The 18720-nt window shown below is 43.5% G+C and overlaps 1 protein-coding gene across 1 annotated transcript in view; it reads right to left on the reverse strand.

Moving 5' to 3' along the window:
• The window catches only part of CHST15 (carbohydrate sulfotransferase 15), a 65143-nt gene extending 48374 nt beyond the window's left edge, over positions 1-16769 (reverse strand). The window contains exon 1 of the mRNA XM_081328726.1: positions 16643-16769. The gene's annotated coding sequence lies outside the window, so the exon portion shown is untranslated. The remainder of the gene's footprint in view (positions 1-16642) is intronic.
• Positions 16770-18720: the final 1951 nt, after the last annotated feature.

Here is an 18720-nt window from a genome sequence, read left to right on the forward strand (position 1 = left end):
CTTGCTTGCAGAAAAGAGGCTGCTTGCGAAGTGAAGCCCCAGGATCAGCGGGCTACCCGGCGCTGAACCTGGGGCTTCACTTAGCAAGCAGTATGTTTTCTGCAAGCGAGCTGGGCAGGAGCAGTTCACTTGCTAGCCCTTCTCCCCCAAACATACCACTTGCTCACTCACCCTTCCTCGCTCGCCGCTCCACTCGTTGTTCCTCTGAAAATAGGCCGGTCTGACCGTTTTATACTTTTTCTTCTCGCCACCTTCCTCCTTTTCTCTTCCAGGTGTACCGGAAGCTCCAATTAGCATGTCACCACAGATCCTGGGCATTCTGCCAAGCTCTGCAGCTCCAGCTGATCTCCAGGTCTGTGTGACTCCGTTTTGATTCATTCCCTCTCCCACTGTAATTAGCTAGGCTGGGCTCACGTGCCACCAGCCAGGGGCTCGCGTACCACTGATGGTACGCGTGCCACCGGTTGAAAAGCCCTGCACTAGTGCAATACTGTATAAAAAGCTCCCTTTCTCAGTAACTTTGAACAAGTTCAACGACTTTAACTGCTGAGCCATTGCATTCTCCCTTGCCTCTACTTATTGTTTACAGCCACTTTCTCAATAAATATATTTTATTTCAGGAAAAAAAGCATGTATGCAAATAACTCACACATCCAATCTTCCTTGGCTACCTCTGTGGACAAATGCCAGGTACGTGGATGGCATTACTTTTTCAAGAGGAAAATGATTTAGCATCGTTTCCAATATTAGCATCTAATCAAAAGAATATCTTAAGGCCCCCCTATAGGCTTCTTAAGCAGTCTTTGAAGAATGGCAATTGCCTGCAACTCAAATCTTATATTTGGAAGTAAATCAACAAGGTAAATTGTGGTAGTATGATGCTGGCAGCTAAAAAGGATAAACAATAAGAAGGAAAATTACACTATCCCTAATTTTGTCTTATCAGATATGATTTATATATATATATTCAGTGATGTCTCTTTGCTAAACCTGGGCTTGAAACCTGACCAGATAATCCATATCATCCATTGCAGCTGTACTTCAACCACTTAAAAACCGGCAGTTGAAGACACATCAATAACTGTCTAGTACAGGGGTAGGCAACCTCGGCTCTTTTATGACTCATGGACTTCAACTCCCAAAATCCCTCAGTCAGCTGACTGAGGAATTCTGGGAGTTGAAGTCCATGAGTCATAAAAGAGCCGAGGTTGCCTACCCCTGGTCTAGTATATTGAATCAAGTGATAGGGTTCTTTGAGGAGAGGGCACATGAATGCCTCTTTCCAAGAGAGCTGTAATGTTACCTCTCCAAAGGATACTGCTAGGATCCAGCTCCCACTCCTACTATCCTCTCTTTTCATCAACCAGGAAGGGAAGGGAGAAACTAGCCCTAGAGGACGCGGAGGAGCTGAGTAGTGCCCCGTGCTGCGCGACCAGCTGTTTGTCGGGCCGCGGGGGCTCGGCGAACTCGGCGAACTCCAACGGAGGCTGCTGGAGTGCCTGGAAGATCTAGATACATTTTGCGGAGCTCTGCTTTACGCGGCGCCAACCAGCTGACCGTCGGTGCCGTGGGGGTTTGGAGAGCTTGTTGAACAACCCGTTGGAGCTGGGCAGAGGATCCCGGAGGCCTGCGTTCCGGGATCCCCCGCCCTGGTGTTGCGGGGGCCTGATGGAGTCTGCGGAGCCTGGTGGCGTCCCTGGAGCCTGCGGAGCCCGGGACAACTTTCTAGAGCTTGGCGGTGTTCCGGAGCGCCTTTCAGCTGCTTGGGGGAGCTGCGTGCTGACTGATTGACTATGAATCGCGGCTTGGAGCAGCGTTGGCGTGGAAGTGCTGGAGTGGTGGAGATGTCGTCTGGTTGGTGTCTGAGATGGCTGGCGGTGAAGGGAGTTGGAGTACCGCGGCCTCTCTGGTATGGTGACCTGGCCTGGTGGTGGAATGCGGACGCTGATGCCTCGGACGTTTGTGAGGCACAATCTAACCTCTGCGCCGCCAGAAATTGACTAGACCATGTTTTGTGGTTCTGTTGAATTACCATGGTCTTGGTTTTCCTTCCTGGCTGACTATCATCTGGTCCTTTCTACAATATGAAATTGAACTGTGTAACCGGAGCTCTCCTACCATTCTGTATCTCTACAGGCTTATCAGCCCTGATGTATTTTGCTGACTCTTTTGCTCTAATTCCCTCCTCTTTTCTCCCCTCCCCTATGATTTTGGAAGGCCCGGGTTACAACCACTGTGGGAGAGTGGTTGAGACTTTACATCTGCTACCTCCTAGAGGTGAGAGCTATAGGCGGTATTGCTTTCCCCGGTTATATGTACCAGGCTGCTCCCCGGCTCTGACCGTCGTGAGAGGGTGGGATTCGATCTGTCCCGGGGTTTCCCAGCTCTAGTGGCAGTGGAGCTGGGTTGGCACTCTGGTCATTCTCCTTTTATTTTATTTTGAGATCCTCCCGTTTCGATCTGGATCTGCCTTGTTGCCTTTTTGCCGGACTTGTTTAACAACCACCATGCGTTTGACTTATCCGAGCACGGTTTTGTTCACCCTCAGGGGGCCCCCCCCATCCTGGGAGCGACCCGCCTTACTCTTTACACCTCCTCTTGATGAAGGGCCCGATTGCTGGGACCCTGAGAGATGGTTGGGCAGGGGCAGGGGCCTCCAGTATAAATTTAATAAGAGGCCCCTGATTACCTTCTTAGTCAATTTTTTGTGGGGTTAGGGAGGGGGGAGGGTTGTGGTTGGTTGGAAATGGGGGGTAATCCACCAATCGCTGGTCAGGCCAGGCCTGGGACAGATCACGGGGGGGAGGATCCGGAGTCTGCTGCCTCCGGAGCTCGGGAGCGGGTCGTGGGACTTCCTATTCCCACGACGTTAGGGAATGGCAGCAGGTGTAGGAACAGAGGGCCGTATCGATGTCCGGGAGGGCATCCCCGCTATTTACAAGCGGTGAGGCGCTCCGACCCTCTGTCTTCACCCCAAGGCTCCGGGAGCGAGGATGTGCAGCCACCTGAGCTCCGGCTTGTGTACCTGAACGCCAGGTCCGTCGTTAATAAGGCTCCTCTCGTCCGGGATCTGGTCGAGGATGAGCATGCGGACCTGGCCTGCATCACGGAGACCTGGTTGGGCCTAGAGGGTGGTATCCCCCTGGTTGATCTTTGCCCACCAGGCTTCCGGGTGCTACACTGGCCTCGGACTCAGGGTAGGGGTGGGGGAGTGGCTGTGGTTATGAGGGAGACCTTATTTCCGCAGGAGGCCACCGTTCTTCAGATAGTCGGGTGTGAATCTCTCTTACTGAGGTGTGGTCCTAGGGCGCAGTTGGGCTTGCTACTGGTGTACCTTTCGCCTAGTCGCGCAGCAGCAGCCCTGCCTGAGCTTCTCGATATCCTCTCGGGGCTGGTGATTGAGTTCCCCAAACTCATGGTTTTGGGTGACTTCAATCTACCATCCCTGGGAGGAGCATCTGAGTTAGCTCGGGAGTTCATGGCTTCCATGACGGCCATGGACCTGACGCAAGTAATTCATGGACCGACTCATGTGGGAGGTTACACCCTGGATTTGGTTTTTCTATCTAGACGGTGGTTAGATGATCTTGGTGGGGGCTCTTCAATTGTTATGCCCGTCATGGACCGATCATCATCTCCTGCGGCTGGTCTTCCGCTTTGCCACTCCCCACCTTGGGGGTGCTGAGCCAATTAGATGGTTCCGCCCCAGGCGCTTAATGGACCCTGAGAGGTTCCAGGCAGCGCTGGGGTCCCCACCTGCCTCCTCTGCTCACGGCTCGGCAGATGCCTTAGTGGAAGCCTGGGAAAGGACGGCCACGGAGGCACTTGACCGAGTTGTACCCTTGCGGCCCCTGACCCGGCGCAGATCCCAGTGGGCTCCATGGTTCTCCGTGGAGCTCCAGGAGATGAAGCGTCAGAGACGGGGCCTAGAGAGCGGTTGGAGGTCCAGCCAATCTGAATCCGACCGATTGCAACTAAGAACCCATATTAGGTCTTATCTCGCAGCGATGAGGGTGGCGAGGTCTAATTACTTCGCTACCCTCATCGCGTCTGCAGATAATCGCCCGGCCGCCCTGTTTAGGGTGACCTGCTCCCTCCTTAATCAGGAGGTGAGTGAGGAACCCTTGCATGGGCGTGCCAAGGAGTTTAGTCAACATCTGTTGTACAAAATCGCTTGGATTCGGACCGGTTTGGACTCCGACTGGGCAGAGTCGGACGATCAGGACACGGGTGGTCTTGTCAATGTTATCTGGGAGGAGTTCGATCCTGTAACTCCGGAGGAAGTGGACAGGATTATGGGGAGGCTGAGCTCCACCACATGTTTATTGGACCCGTGCCCTTCCTGGCTGGCTTATGCAGCCCGGGAGGGGACACAAGGCTGGTTCCAGGCAGTTATATCTGCCTCTTTGAGTGAGGGTAGTTTCCCCGCCGCCTTGAAAGAGGTGGTGGTGAGACCTCTCCTCAAGAAGCCTGCCTTGGACCCAGCTGTGTTGAATAACTTTCGTCCGGTCTCCAACCTTCGCTTTCTTGCGAAGGTTGTTGAGAGTGTGGTGGCGCATCAGCTCCCTCTAGTTCTGGATGAAGCAGATTATCTAGACCCGTACCAATCGGGCTTCAGGCCCGGGTACAGCACGGAGACGGCATTGGTCACGCTGGTGAATGATCTCTGGAGGGCTCGGGACAGGGGATATTCCTCTGTCCTAGTCCTATTAGACCTCTCAGCGGCTTTCGATACCATCGACCATGGTATCCTGCTGCGGCGCCTCAGGGGATTGGGAGTGGGAGGCACGGTCCTTCAGTGGTTCTCCTCCTATCTCCTGGGACGCTCGCAGTCAGTGTTGGCAGGGGGACAGAGGTCGACCGCAAGGCCTCTCATTTGTGGAGTCCCTCAGGGGTCGGTCCTCTCGCCTCTCCTGTTCAACATCTACATGAAACCGCTGGGTGAGATCATTCGTGGTTTTGGAGTTGGGTATCATCAGTATGCTGATGATACCCAGCTTTTCATTTTGACCCCAAACCACCCCAGTGATGCCCTCGACGTGATGTCCCGTTGCCTGGAGGCGGTTCGGGTCTGGATGGGGAGGAACAGGCTTTGACTTAACCCTGACAAGACTGAGTGGCTGTGCGTACCGGCATCTCGGGACATTCAGGATATTCCACCCCTCTTTATGGGGGGTGAGTTATTATCCCCCGTAGATAGGGCTCGCAACTTGGGAGTCCTCCTAGATTCACAGCTTTCCCTAGAAGACCATATAGTAGCTGTGACTAGCAGATCTCCGCTCCTTCCGGCGCGATCTTAAAACCTACCTTTTTGAACAAGCTGACCTGGCCTGATGGGATGGGGTTGGGTTTTATAAATTGATCTTAACTTTTTAATCTGTATTAATTTATTACGGGCATTGCTGTTTAATTACTTTTTAATTTTTGTATCTTGTTTTTTATTATGTATTGCCCTGTTCACCGCCCTGAGTCCTTCGGGAGAAGGGCGGTATACAAATTAAATTAATAAATAATAATAAATAAATAAACTGAACTGAACTGATGGACACAAGAAGTGGCAGTCTAGAATTCAAAGGACTTCAGTGCATTATCTTCAGACACATGGAAACTCTCATACAAAGGCTTTAGAAAAAAAATACGCTGTCATTATGATGCTTTGTGAAGACAAAACATCGCTGTTTCTGAAGATTTATAACAGCTAAAAATAATTAAAATATAAGCAGATGATAGCAGAAAGTTTATTTTTGCTACTGAAGTAAAGAATGAAATCTTCCCTGGAGACTTCAGTTGACACATGTACATAAAATACCCTAACAAACTGCACATGAGTTTTTACCTTTTCTATAAATCTCTAAAACACATGAACCTTGTGTTAGATTTTAGATCTTGTATCATACACCTATTTTGCCAGGAAATAAGAGTTTTGCAAAACAAATGCAATAAATGTCTAGTATAACCATGACTTCATTAATCTTAAGTTTTGTATTATGCTGATTTATTCAGTTAGTCTCACATGTTCAACCCAAGATTGGTATCCTGCATTCTTATTAAGATATGTTATGCAAAAATAATTCATAATCAGCTCAAAGAAACTCACTCTTAGGTAAGCATATATTGAATTCCAGTCATCCAAATTTATGTAATAACATTTTGAGCAAATTGGTTATTTGTGAATCGAAACTTAATGGATTCCTGCCGAATAAACACTACAAAAGTGAGCGTTTGAAGACAATTACATAGTACCATTCAATTAAATAGTACTATAATGGTACATTGATTTTTAACCTGCTGAACATTTTTCCAGAAGGAAGGAAGGAAGGAAGGAAGGAAGGAAGGAAGGAAGGAAGGAAGGAAGGAAGGAAGGAAGGAAGGAAGGAAGGAAGGAAGGGAGGGAGGGAGGGAAGGATGGATGGATAGATAGATATATGGGCTTCTTACAATTTTCTGTGCAAATGTACGTGTCTATGCATTTGCCCACATATATATAATATAAACCTATACTGTATGTGATAGAGAAAGAGAAAGAGCGAGACAACCATTTCAGTGACAGAGAAGGCAGCAAGTCTGGTGTAGTAAACATGTCAAGCTAGAAACCATTAGACTATGAATTCTTCTTTTCCATTAGTCATGAAAGCCAGGAGGATGACTTTGGGCTCATTAGGTTTTCCCTCATTTCAACCCACCTCACAAGGTTGTTATTGGAAAAATAGGCAAGATAAATAAAAGCAAGTCAAATAAAGCAAATATATTTCATGGTAAACTACATTCATAAACAATTTGTTCATATGCTGCAAGTAACATTAGGCCTTCAAACTATTGAGTAAATGGTACCCAGAATGTATTCTTCCAAAGTTGTAGTCATCCTTTAGCAATAAGACACAGAGAACTAATTTCTAATAGCCACGAGCGGCACTAGTGCCAGTAGGACACTTGGAGGCTGGGCGGTGCTACTGCCAGCAGGAGGCTCCGGACAGTGCTAGTGCCTGTGGGATGCTCAGGGGAAGGCACTAGTGCTGGTGGGACGCTCAGGGGCGGGGTGGTGCTAGCCACCGGTGGGATGCTCGGGGCAGCACTAGCACAAGTGTGGGGTGGCCTGGTGGCCAAGCGGCTGCAGCCCCATAGTGGGCCACAGCCCACAGATGGGAACCCCTCGTACAGAGCGCCAGTTTGGCATAGTGTTTAAGGTACCAGGCTAGAAAGCAGGAGATCATGAGTTTGTCCCATGTTAGCCATGAAAGTCAGCTGGATGATTTTGAACCAATCAGGTGAACCCACCTCATAAGGTTGTTGTTGTGGAGAAAATAGGAGGAAGATACATTGGATATGTTTGCCACTTTGATTTATTTGTAAAAGTAATAAAGGCAGGATACAAACAAACAAACAATATGCCTTCCAAGCCTCTTATTCTTCAGGTATGCTGATATTAAAATAGTTGACTACAAATTGTGGTCATAATCATTCCAACATATTTGGAAGGAATCAAGCTGGTAAAGGTGATTTACAGGGTTATCTTGTTAGCCAATCTAAGTGTACCTCATAATTCCCAGGGGTTAAAAGACAAAAGTAAGGCTATCAGAGAATGCTTTCCTTATATTTATTTTCAAGCTGGCTTCCCCATTTCATGCCAAAATACACTGAATTCAGAAGAACATGACTGTTCCAGAGTACTGTATGAAGCCAGAGTGTTTGTTTTCACTTTTTAACACAATCTGGTTGTCTTCAAAGAAAAAGTAATCATGCCTGGAAAGCATGAAATTTCTAGGTGAAACTCTTGACAATCTGACTGGATATTAACTTTGCAGAAGGAATAATAAATGTATGGAAAGGATAAGGGGGCTGCAGAAAGGAGGAAATTACATGAGGGAGGGAAAGAGAAGATAGGAGTTACTGTTATCTCAATTTGGCTATGATAGGAGACAGGGAGTCACAAGCAGTTTATAGTTTGCCAGTGTTTTGCAAGTTGCAGTAGATTTAAAAGAAGCAGAGTTAAGGCAATCAAACAAGCATGAAATTGCTGCAGATCCTATCTTCAATTTCATCTTCTGTAGTTGAGCTGAAGCTTGTTAGAACACAGTCAGAAGTTTTTCTTACTATTTAAGAAGAACTCAGGTCAGCCAAAAAAGCCCACAAAACACATGCATGAGATCAGCAGCCACAGCAGCAAGAGTCTCCAGTGAATTTCATAGAAAAACGTTTTGCAGATTTTTTCCTCTTAGATTACTTCAGCAAAGGTATATAAGTAGTAGTGGAAACCGAACATCAACTTTAATTCAACAAAAGGAAATTGTAAATAGCAGGTTGTTAATTCTAAAATTCATATTAAGATGATATATTTATTAAGCCAAATAAGGTCAAGTAATACTTCTCAAGCTTTTAAATTTCCCATTATGGCAAGATGATTAACAAAGCAAAATAGTGGCCCAAAAGAAACAAAATTGCTGAAGGTAAGTTTTGGAGATGGCATTTAATTTAAATATTAAGATACTGTACTATTTCATGAGCATTAAAATCAGATTCAACTACATAGATTCAACTGGATCTAGGCTTTCACAAAGGTTGGTACAGAAATGATTTATTCACTACCACTTTTAAAAGTTATGAATTATGAAGTAAAAATAAAAAAGATGAGACAACTTTTTAAAGATTGATATGACATTTATAAACAATTTGTTGAATTGCCAATTTTATTTCCTGAACCTAGTCAACTGAGTTTACAAGAAATAAACTGCAGATAAAGTACGGTAGTGTTGAAAGAAAAATCTTCATCAGGGTCCAGTCCAAGCCAGGAATAAACAAAATGGAGACTGCTTTAGAAAGAAGGTTGGGCTTTATTGAAGAGCAAAGCCAGACAGAAGCGTGGCTCTGGAAAAGCTGACCACATGTTGCTGGGAGTGGTGGGTTTTTATACCTTCTGGGGCTTTTGAGGTTGTTTCCTGTTCCTGTGGCATGAACTTTGACCTGACGTTCAGTGTGTCCTTTTTGGTATTGGTGGGTTAATCCTATTATGTTTCCTGTCCTTAGAGTTTGGGTGGGGGATTTTAGGGGTCTTTGTCTTCCTAATCTCATAAGCTTCTAGCTTCCTGGCTCCAACCTTTCTGAAAGGATTATCACAGCTGCATTTCTAAAAGCTGGCCTCTGCCTAGTTTCTGCTTGGGGCTATTAAGAAAAACTGAGCTTGCTTTTCTGACTTTAAGATGTTTTGGAGAAATATATTCTGCCTTTTTATATTTCCCAAAATATTTCCTTCTTTGGGGGGGCGGGATGCTGTCCTTCTACAGTAGCAATCCCTTCCCACAAAAATATAGCCCTGATACGTAACAGACATTTAATTATTATTATTTAATTATTGAACTGAGCAGGGTAGATATTGCTCCTAAAAGAGCAGTCTTCTTTTCTAAAGAGCTTATATTTATATTCCGCTAGAATCTAAACATTCTTGACAGTCACAGAAATAGGAAACATTATTACAAAAGTAAAATAAACACAGTAAAGAATAACTCTATCTTAACTGCCTTTCAAAAAAAGATTTAAGTCAACTGTTAATCTGATCTCCAGGGTGAAAATAGTCCATAAAATGGGATAGGTGTCTCAACCTTCTATTCTAATTTTTCATAGAGTGGGAACCTACAGCATTCTTGTCTAAGATGAATGTGCTCAATAATTTGGTTCTAGGCAGTAGTAATTACTTCAAAGCCAAGATATTAAGGTCTTTAAAAAAATTAAGCACACTGTTTAACAATTGAGTTAAGTTTAAAAAAAATTATCATAGAACAACAGTCTATTAAGTCTTCAAGTCAACTGGGTATTGACTTAAAGTTGAACAACAACAAGAAATACCAAAAGAATAGCTAGACAAGGAATATAAAACTTTACGAAAAGGGACCGGATGCATTCTCAATTTGCATCCAATGTTTGACAACAAAGTCTGATTATAATGTTAAAGAATGGGGAGATGATTAAACAGAAGAAAAGTAATGATTTAAGTCCATGTGAAAAGTGAATGCTGTAGTTTAGCAAAATGTAATTAAAGAGTTAACTGGCCACTGCAGGCAGAGTGGGGGTTAGGAGAGATAGCTAGTGGTTGGACAGAAAATGTGGGTGTACATGTAAGACAAAATGAATAGCCTTAACGACATTCCCTTGAAATTGCAGAAGATGTGTTGTGTTCAGTCTCTATCAGCAGATAATATCTTTCACTATCAGTGGAGATAAAACAATTATTACCATTTCTCTAAAACCCTTAGCATTTTGCAATCTAATTAATATTGCATGTGATATTAACAAATTATTTTTACTGGACCTCAAAAAGCTAACACTGGTGCTATGTCACAACTGCTGTCTAAAGATGGAGTGTTAAAGTTTTTAATAGCTAATGACATCTCTGATATACCAGTAGGTTTTAGCCAGCAAGACATTTCAGAGCTCCATTAATAATACATATCAATAATTTAGCATTTTTCATACTTAAATTACTTGAATGTCATATATTACTTCTATAATAAGAGCCTTGGTGGAGCAGTGGGCTAATGCCTCCTTAAGTAACACCAGCTGCCTGCAATTATTGCAGGTTCGCATCCCACCAGGCTCAAGGTTGACTCAGCTTTCCATCCTCCCGAGGTAGGTAAAATGAGGACCCAGATTGTTGGGGGCAATTAAGCTGACTTTGTAATAATGCCACTTGGGGGGGGGGTGAAAGCCCTAATAAGCAGGCATATACATAGAATGAAGGCTACTGCTAAGCTTGTAAGCCGCCCTGAGTCTTCGGAGAAGGGCGGGATATAAATGGAATTAAAATAAATAAATAAAAAATAAATAAATAATCTTTAAATTTTTAAATTGGACTAATATAGTTTCCTTTTTAGAAAGGAGGTTGAAACTGAGATATAGTGACTATATAAGACTATCTATCAAGCTCAAATCCAGAGATGACACAGAAAAATCCCAATTCAATCCTTTACATGCTTATATCTAATAGACAGAATCTGCCAAACTAAATCTATAACCTTCTAACCTACTAGATATATTCTGAAAATCCTAGAACAGGGGTCTTTAAACTTGGCCCTTTTATGACTTGTGGACTTCAACTCCCATAATTCCTCAGGCAGCATGCTTGGCTGAGGAATTCTGGGAGTTGAAGTCCATAAGTCATAAAAGGGCCAAGTTTGAAGACTCCTGTCCCAGAGTGTGGCTACCCTGAACTTCTTCCCCTTTCTACCCTCCAACTCAGAACTGCACTCTCTCTTAGCCTGGTCTCTGAGAAAGCTCCGACTTGCCAAAATTCTGCCCCCACTGCTTCTCCAGGTGCACATTCCATCACAGTATCTAGATCTACTCTTCATCTGATTCAGCTAGAAAGTAATTTCCGCTACATCATACTCAGCTGCAGTCTCTTGGCAACAATATGGATAAAAGCTTACTATACCCCATAGCACCTTCTACAGCACCATTTTTTTTCTTGCATCAATAAGCCCACTGAAAAACTATGGGAGAAGTTTCCACATTATAATCTCTTCCCGTGAAAGGGGCTTTTTCTTTTTTTTAGAAGCTGGATAAATGCTTTTTAGGACGGTCATACCAAATGATGGGATCCAATCAAGATATGCATATCAGGATCTTATTCTGTGGTGATTGTGTTAGCACTCTTGCCACTGGAATGCAGCAGCGCTTAGATATAATTGAACTATGGATTTCAAAATTGACCCTTCTATTTTGTTTTGGAGTAAGCAAATTTCCTCAGGATCTTCATTCTTGTTTCAGTCTCTTAGAATTTGATTAACTGTGCCAATTGCTACCTCAGCACATTATCTGATGAAGTTAAGATCCTCCAGATACCGGTAATAGATAATTTGTAACACAAGGACAAAACTACCACTTATTTTTCTTCAACAATACAGATAGTCTTTGCTTAATGACAAGTCACTTAATGACCATTTGAAGTTACAATAGACTTCAAAACAACTTACAACCACACTGGAAGTTATGATTGGCGTAAACACACATCCTGGGGTCATGTGATCACGTTTCAGGCTGTTGGCAACCAGCTGGCATTTAGAACCAATTCCAGCATCCCAATCATGTGACTGTGATTTGCATTTATTTTGTCATTACAGCAAAAATTAGATATGCTTATATTCGCTTAACCATGTGGTTTGCACAACAACCAGGGTGACTCACTTAATGACAGTTGTACCAAGGGTCACAAAAAAGAATCAGATCAACAGCTCCAGGCACAATTGTGGTCCATAAGTCAAGGAATACCTGTAACCACCTACACCGAATTTTTCCATTTACCTGTTTTTTAAAACTAAGAATTAAACACATATCAAAGTCAGCAAAACAGAACAAGCATGGAGAAAAAACAATCAGCAGCACAGGAGATGAGCTAAAAGCTTCAACAATATAGGTAGTCTTTGCTTAATGACAAGTCACTTAATGACCATTTCAAGTTACAATGGACTTCAAAACTACATACAACCACACTGGAAGTTATGATTGGTATAAACACACATCCTGGGGTCGTGTGATCCCATTTCAGGCTGTTTATTGAAACAAAAGAGTCAGTTTGATCTAGTGTAGTAGGGGTAGGCAACCTTGGCTCTTTTATGACTCGTGGACTTCAACTCCCAGAATTCCTAAGCCAGCCATGAGTCATAAAAGAGCCAAGGTTGCCTACCCCTGATCTAGTGGTTAAGGCATCAGGCTCAAAATGAGAAACTGTAGATTCTAGTCCTTAAACATGAAAACCAGCTGGGTGACTTTGGGCCAATCACTCTCCCAAGCCACCCGAGAGGGTAATTGTTGTGGGGCAAATAGGAGAAGGAAGAGATTTTAGATATATTTCCTATCTTGAGTTATTTCTAAAAAATAATAAAGGTGGGATAAAAATACATTTTCTTTCATGTTTGTAACAACATTTATTTGAAAAGTAACATTCATAATGTTTTCAGGTCATCCCACTTCATACCTACTTTTGAATTTTAAAAAATCAATATGTGTCTTTCATCTTGTATCTATATTCAGTTGAAAGCATTCAGTCATGATACTTGAGCAAAAGTATCGAACCTATTATAAAGCTTTACACTGTGATTACCGGTAATAACACATCATAGTGAAAATTTTAGCAGTTTTTTAAATCTTGAGTTTAAAGTTTAAAATTACAAAACAAGTTTGAGTTTCATGCCAAATACAGATAGTCCTCAACTTACAACTGTTTGTTTAGTGATGGTTCAAAGTTACAACAGCAATGAAAAAAGCAACTTCTGATCGTTTTTCACACTTACAACCATTGCACTTTCCCCACGGTCATGTGATCCAAATTTGGACACTTGGCAACTGGCTCATATTTATGACAGTTGTAGTGTCCTGGTGTTATGAGATCACCTTTTGTGACCTATTGACAAATCAGTGGAGAAGCCAGATTCACTTAACAACTATGTTACTAACTTAACAACTGCAGTGATTCACTTAACAGCTGTGGCAAGAAAGTTCATAAAATGGAGCAAATTGTCCTGCTTCACAACAGAAATTTGGGTCTCAATTGTGGTTATAAATCGAGGACTACATGTATACTTTGAGTACATATTGCCTTGAATATTCTTCCGGAATCCTTTAGGGTCCATAATATATGTAACCCTTATATACAGAATGGGTTCTTTTCTGCAGGTAAATTAATTTACATCACTTGCCTTATTATGAATCAAATGACTCTTCTGACTTGATGCCTTCTAAATGTACAAATAAGATAGCGATAAGACAGAAGCAATAAGGATATCATGCAGAATTATTGTTCACTACCACGAAAAGACTGGTTTTAAATAATAATATCCAGTTTGTTTAATGAAGCCTATGATTTTTTTAGAGTTTGATTTTAGGAATATCCTTTCAAAAATCAGCAGCTAGTACAAAGATGAATGTCATTCACGGAAACATTTCTCCATCCTACAGTAATAAATAAGAAAGCATTTCTGCTTTTGTCATATATACGATCTATTAAGAATTATAGAAAAACAGTGTGTGCAATACCTGAACTATTTTAATTATGGAATTTTATATTTTTCCAGCCATCCAATTCCAGTTACAAAACAAAAGAATTACTTTTGATACATGTTTATTTAAATAATGAAGATATGCTATTTCTTCACAAATCCAAAATGGGATTTCACTTGCATCAAATCTGATGGTCTTGAAATCATGGTTATTATTATGGTATATGAACTGAACAATAAAGTACTCTGTATTTAAAAATGCAAAAAGAAATTTGTAATGAACACGGTAAATATACCAACATTGGTCCTTCACATTTATCAGTGATCTTATATTCTAAAAAACCGCTTCTGCAAATCAAATAATTGTTGTGATGATAAAATGAAAAGATAACATTTATCTGCTTAAAGTTTGGGCCTTATAATAACTTAACAAACTTTGAAGCAGTTGCAGCAAATAAAATTAATTTTTCATTCATTTCATTTATCTAAAGAAACTTTTTGACAAATACTCATGTTTATGAACCTTTTGACCACAGACACTCCTATCTTATCTAAGCATTAAACAGAAATATATCCTGCCTAAGTTATACCTTGTTTCAATATTTATCCTTGGCAAATTGCCATACAAATTTTTCAATTAATCAATCACTGATTCCCAACTGGCAGACCAGCAAAATTGCATTATCTCAGCTATTACACAATTCCTCCAAGGACTCACTTCACACTGACAATGTTTGGAAAAACACATGAGATTTCTTTTTTATAAGCTAAATGTCCTTATCTGTTTGCAAACACCAGGTCTCTACTGAATTCCTTGATATTTAATGATATACTTTATCTATTAAGGAACAGACACAAGAACCTACATTTCTCATATTACTACCTAACACATTAAATAGTGCAAGGGGTAATTTTAAAATCCGATTAGAACATTAAAGATCATACCATACAAAATATTATTTATCCTTTTCTATCCAAAAGTCATTTTCAATTTTATTTTACCAACAATTGGAAATGAGAAAAGGTTTTAAAAACATGCAGGGAGTTGTCACTGAACAGTAAACATCACTAATAGTCAATATCCAAGGACTCTATGACACTAATACTACAAGTTAACTTCTCTAGAGATGGTTTAAAAACAAATGAAACAGAAAAATCTGTTGTGGTGGCAAGCCATTTAATCAAACCACCTGAACCAAACTGCCTGAGAAATAGCATTTTCCACAAAAAGACTAACTGATAGCGTAAAGAAACCAATCCATGGTCTTCTCAATAGTCAAATGAAAAACTGAAAGATACATGCATCAATTTCCAGATAAGCCTATCTGGAACCTTCATATCCATCTTACACTGCATAAATAGCTTAGACGCTCTTACTGTCAAACTATGGAATCTATTATTCTTATCACAAATCCTATTGATTCTAAAGCTATGAAGATCTAGATAAACCCTTGTTTCTAAATGTACATGGCACTGTATGTTTCTAAATATACACAGCACAAATGTATGCTGTGAATCACTTAGATATTAAAAGACATTGTATTTGGATCAGGATTAAATCAGTTTCACAATATTCCATCTATATTATGAATGCACCATTTCAGTGGCATGGCGCGTTTATGATGGTGCTAAACAGTAGTGATGACACTGTGATTTCAGTTATGACAGTGAACAATGAAAAGTAAAGATAGAAATAACAAGGACATCACTGCAGAGTTCTGGAAATAAAACTACCTCATATTCAGTGTCTTGTACTGTATGATATTCCCAATCCTGCAAATGCTTGCAACCTCTTAAGGATCAACATCTCTCTCACAGCATAAGATTCCATGGAGTATATATCTATTATATCAGATGCATGAAATGTTTTGATTAGAAGTGATATCCATGGACACCTCCACCAAGTCAAGCTTGTGAGTCCTAAAGATGCCACAAGATGTTTTCTTGATTTCGATATAACAGGCTAGCATAGCTCCCCCTGTGGAAACTGTTAAAATACGGTTAACATATTTATTTTTTTAAATTCCTCGGAAGACAAATTCAGGCACGGCAGCGTGGTAGACGGTGTGGCACAGCAATTACAGTCTAAAAAATAAAAATAAAAAATCCCTGTAGGGCTATGAAGCTGGCTGGATAAGTTGGCAAGGCACCACCGCTGCCTAATCCCACTGACGGAAGGCTGAATTCTTTGGGACACCAGCAGAATCCACGCAACTGACTCAGCCCGAAGTTCTGCTTCTTTTTTTTTTTCCATCGTCGCCGCCCGCAAGCAGGCGGGAAGAGAGGCAGCCTGGACTCCTTAGCATCTGCCGGCGGGTTTCGAAGCTCCCTTCCCCTGACCCGGCTGGCCACCCCAGAGGAAACAATCGCTTTTCTCAGCACCCCCTGGCTCTTCTAGACTGGAGCCGCCGCGCCTGTTGCCACCTTCCGCTCAGGCAGCTTTTCTATTCCTTCCTCGCGGCGGCCGAAGGGGACGGCGCCGGGTCCGAAAGACCCCCGCCGCGGGCTGGAGGCGCGCGCGCGCCCCTCCTTGCTCCACACAACTTCCCCCAAAGTGAGGCGGAGAGTCCTGGGGAGGCTCGGCGCGAGCCCTCCCTCCTCCTCTCCCTTGCACACCACACACGCACACACACAGAGACACACACAGCCAGACTGACCTTGGCTTAGCAATGCAGGTCCGGCACAATCCAGCGGCGGGCGCGTGCCGCGGCCTCCTCCTCCTCCACCTTCCAGGCAACTTCTTCTCTCGGCGGACCCCGCGAGTCTCCCGGCATCTCCCGTCGCCAAGACCTCAAGCGGAGCCTTTCCTCTCCGCGGGCTCCCCGCCGGCTTTGGCTCGCGGAGCCTCCTCCCTTCTCTCCCCCGCCCCGGGCCCCCCCTCCCACACACACACACCGGCACGCTCCCCTGAGCTGAGGGGCTTGGGAAGAGCCGGGCGCGCGGTCGGAGGAGGCTCGCTTCGAGCCGGCGCCGCGTCTCCAAGCGCTCGCTTGCGCTTCCGCCGCGCGCTGCACCACACACCGGGCGAAGGAAGGCGGGGACGGCCGGGGGAGGGAGGCAGGGAGGGAGGGGGCGTGGTGCCCCTGACCTGCCGCCTTCCCACCACAAACCGCCGGGTTGATCTCAGGGTGGCAGAGCGGCGGCGTCTGGATCGGCTTCCTCGCTTTGCTTCGGGGCTTGCTGTTTAACAGGAGGAGGAGGCCGATCTCTGCCGCCAAGACAGTCCCTAGCAGGGTGGCACGGGACGTGCATCACCGAGAGCGCGATGCAGCCGCGCAGAAACCCATTTAGAAGATTAACGATGAGCAGCCGCAAGGGCTAAAATTAGGAAGAAGTTTGATTAAAACTTCCCTTGCTTTGGAGTTGTCAAGTCGCGTGCTTCACATAGAGACGGACACAGAGCTGGGGTAACGATGAGTTTATTCTGAACAGAACGAACTGGGGAAACAGGGAAGCCTGGCGTCTATTTGTACCTGCCCAGGTGGATGGCATCCAATCAGTTCAAACCTGGGCTTCCTGCCAGTGCAGGTGACAATGGGTGTAGATCCTGGCTTCCCACCAGGCTGACCATGCCTGGGGCTGTCAACAGCTTAACTCATTAGGCTTATCCTGAGTGAGCAGTTATCTCCCGGAGCTGTCCAACCCCTCTGCTGATCTGCACCATTAGCCTCCTGCTGTGCTGTCCTTTGTGTATGCTGGGAGGCATACACTGCAGGAGTCTCCCGAGCACGCGTTTCAATCGAGGGGGGTGGAAGCTTCGCCATAGGCCAGCGAAGAAAAGGCCTGCTCTTGACAGTTCGGGGGCTTTCTTGTTGCCCTGCGCAACTTCCAACTTTTGGACGAAGAAAGGCGGAAAAGATGGGCAGGGACCCCAAAAAGCTCGGACGAGTCACAGGACCGGGGCAAGGAAATATGTTACCCATTTCCCTTCGGCTGTGGCATTCTAAAGTTGGCTTTAAGAGTCATGCCGTTAGGGTGAGGCCACTTTTTGAGAAAGTGCCCTTTTGAGAAAATTAATTACTAAGCCCCAATATTAAAATTAATATGCTCCAATCATGTATACCCTCAGGGTGCAATATTGAAACAATACCGGTAGATCTGAGCGCTGCTATCACGTGTAATCCTGTTAAATAAGCATTCAGTATCCTAACTTCAATCAGGTGTGCAGTACTGTACCGAATATATTCTAGCACTTAAGTTGAAGCTTGGCCCTGGAAGGTCTATAGCAGTTTAATTAAATTCATGGCAAACCGTCTCCCAAAGGCATATTGTGCTGATTATTCGCATCCTTGTTCTTGCAGCTTCTGAAAAATGTGTAGCTCAAACAAAAACTCTGGAACAATAAACTTTTAAAATTAAACAGCAGCTTCCGGTAATAGTTATTTCAAGTCTGCCAAAGAAAAAGAACACCCTTGAGTATTGCCTTTAGCTCACTATTAAGTAATTGTGTACAAAGTAAATACTTCACATAACACACAAATGGATCATCAGATCAGTAATGTTGCAGAATGCCACTTAATCTATCTGTACCTATCTTCTGTACAACTGCCTTCCCAGCCATTTTCAACCCAGTCTTTCCCTCTCTTTATTTTTCCAATCAGGAAAAAAACCCAGGAATTTATGAGAGATTTAGCAGGTATACAGTACATAGAATCAAGTCCATTCTACTTACCAAATTTTTCTTACAAATTCATTTCTTATTCAAGTTGCCATACTACCTACACATTTGAAGGCC

The sequence above is a fragment of the Vipera berus genome (genome assembly GCF_964194415.1).
Source record: "Vipera berus genome assembly, chromosome: 5".
Classification (NCBI taxonomy): Eukaryota; Metazoa; Chordata; class Lepidosauria; order Squamata; family Viperidae; genus Vipera; species Vipera berus.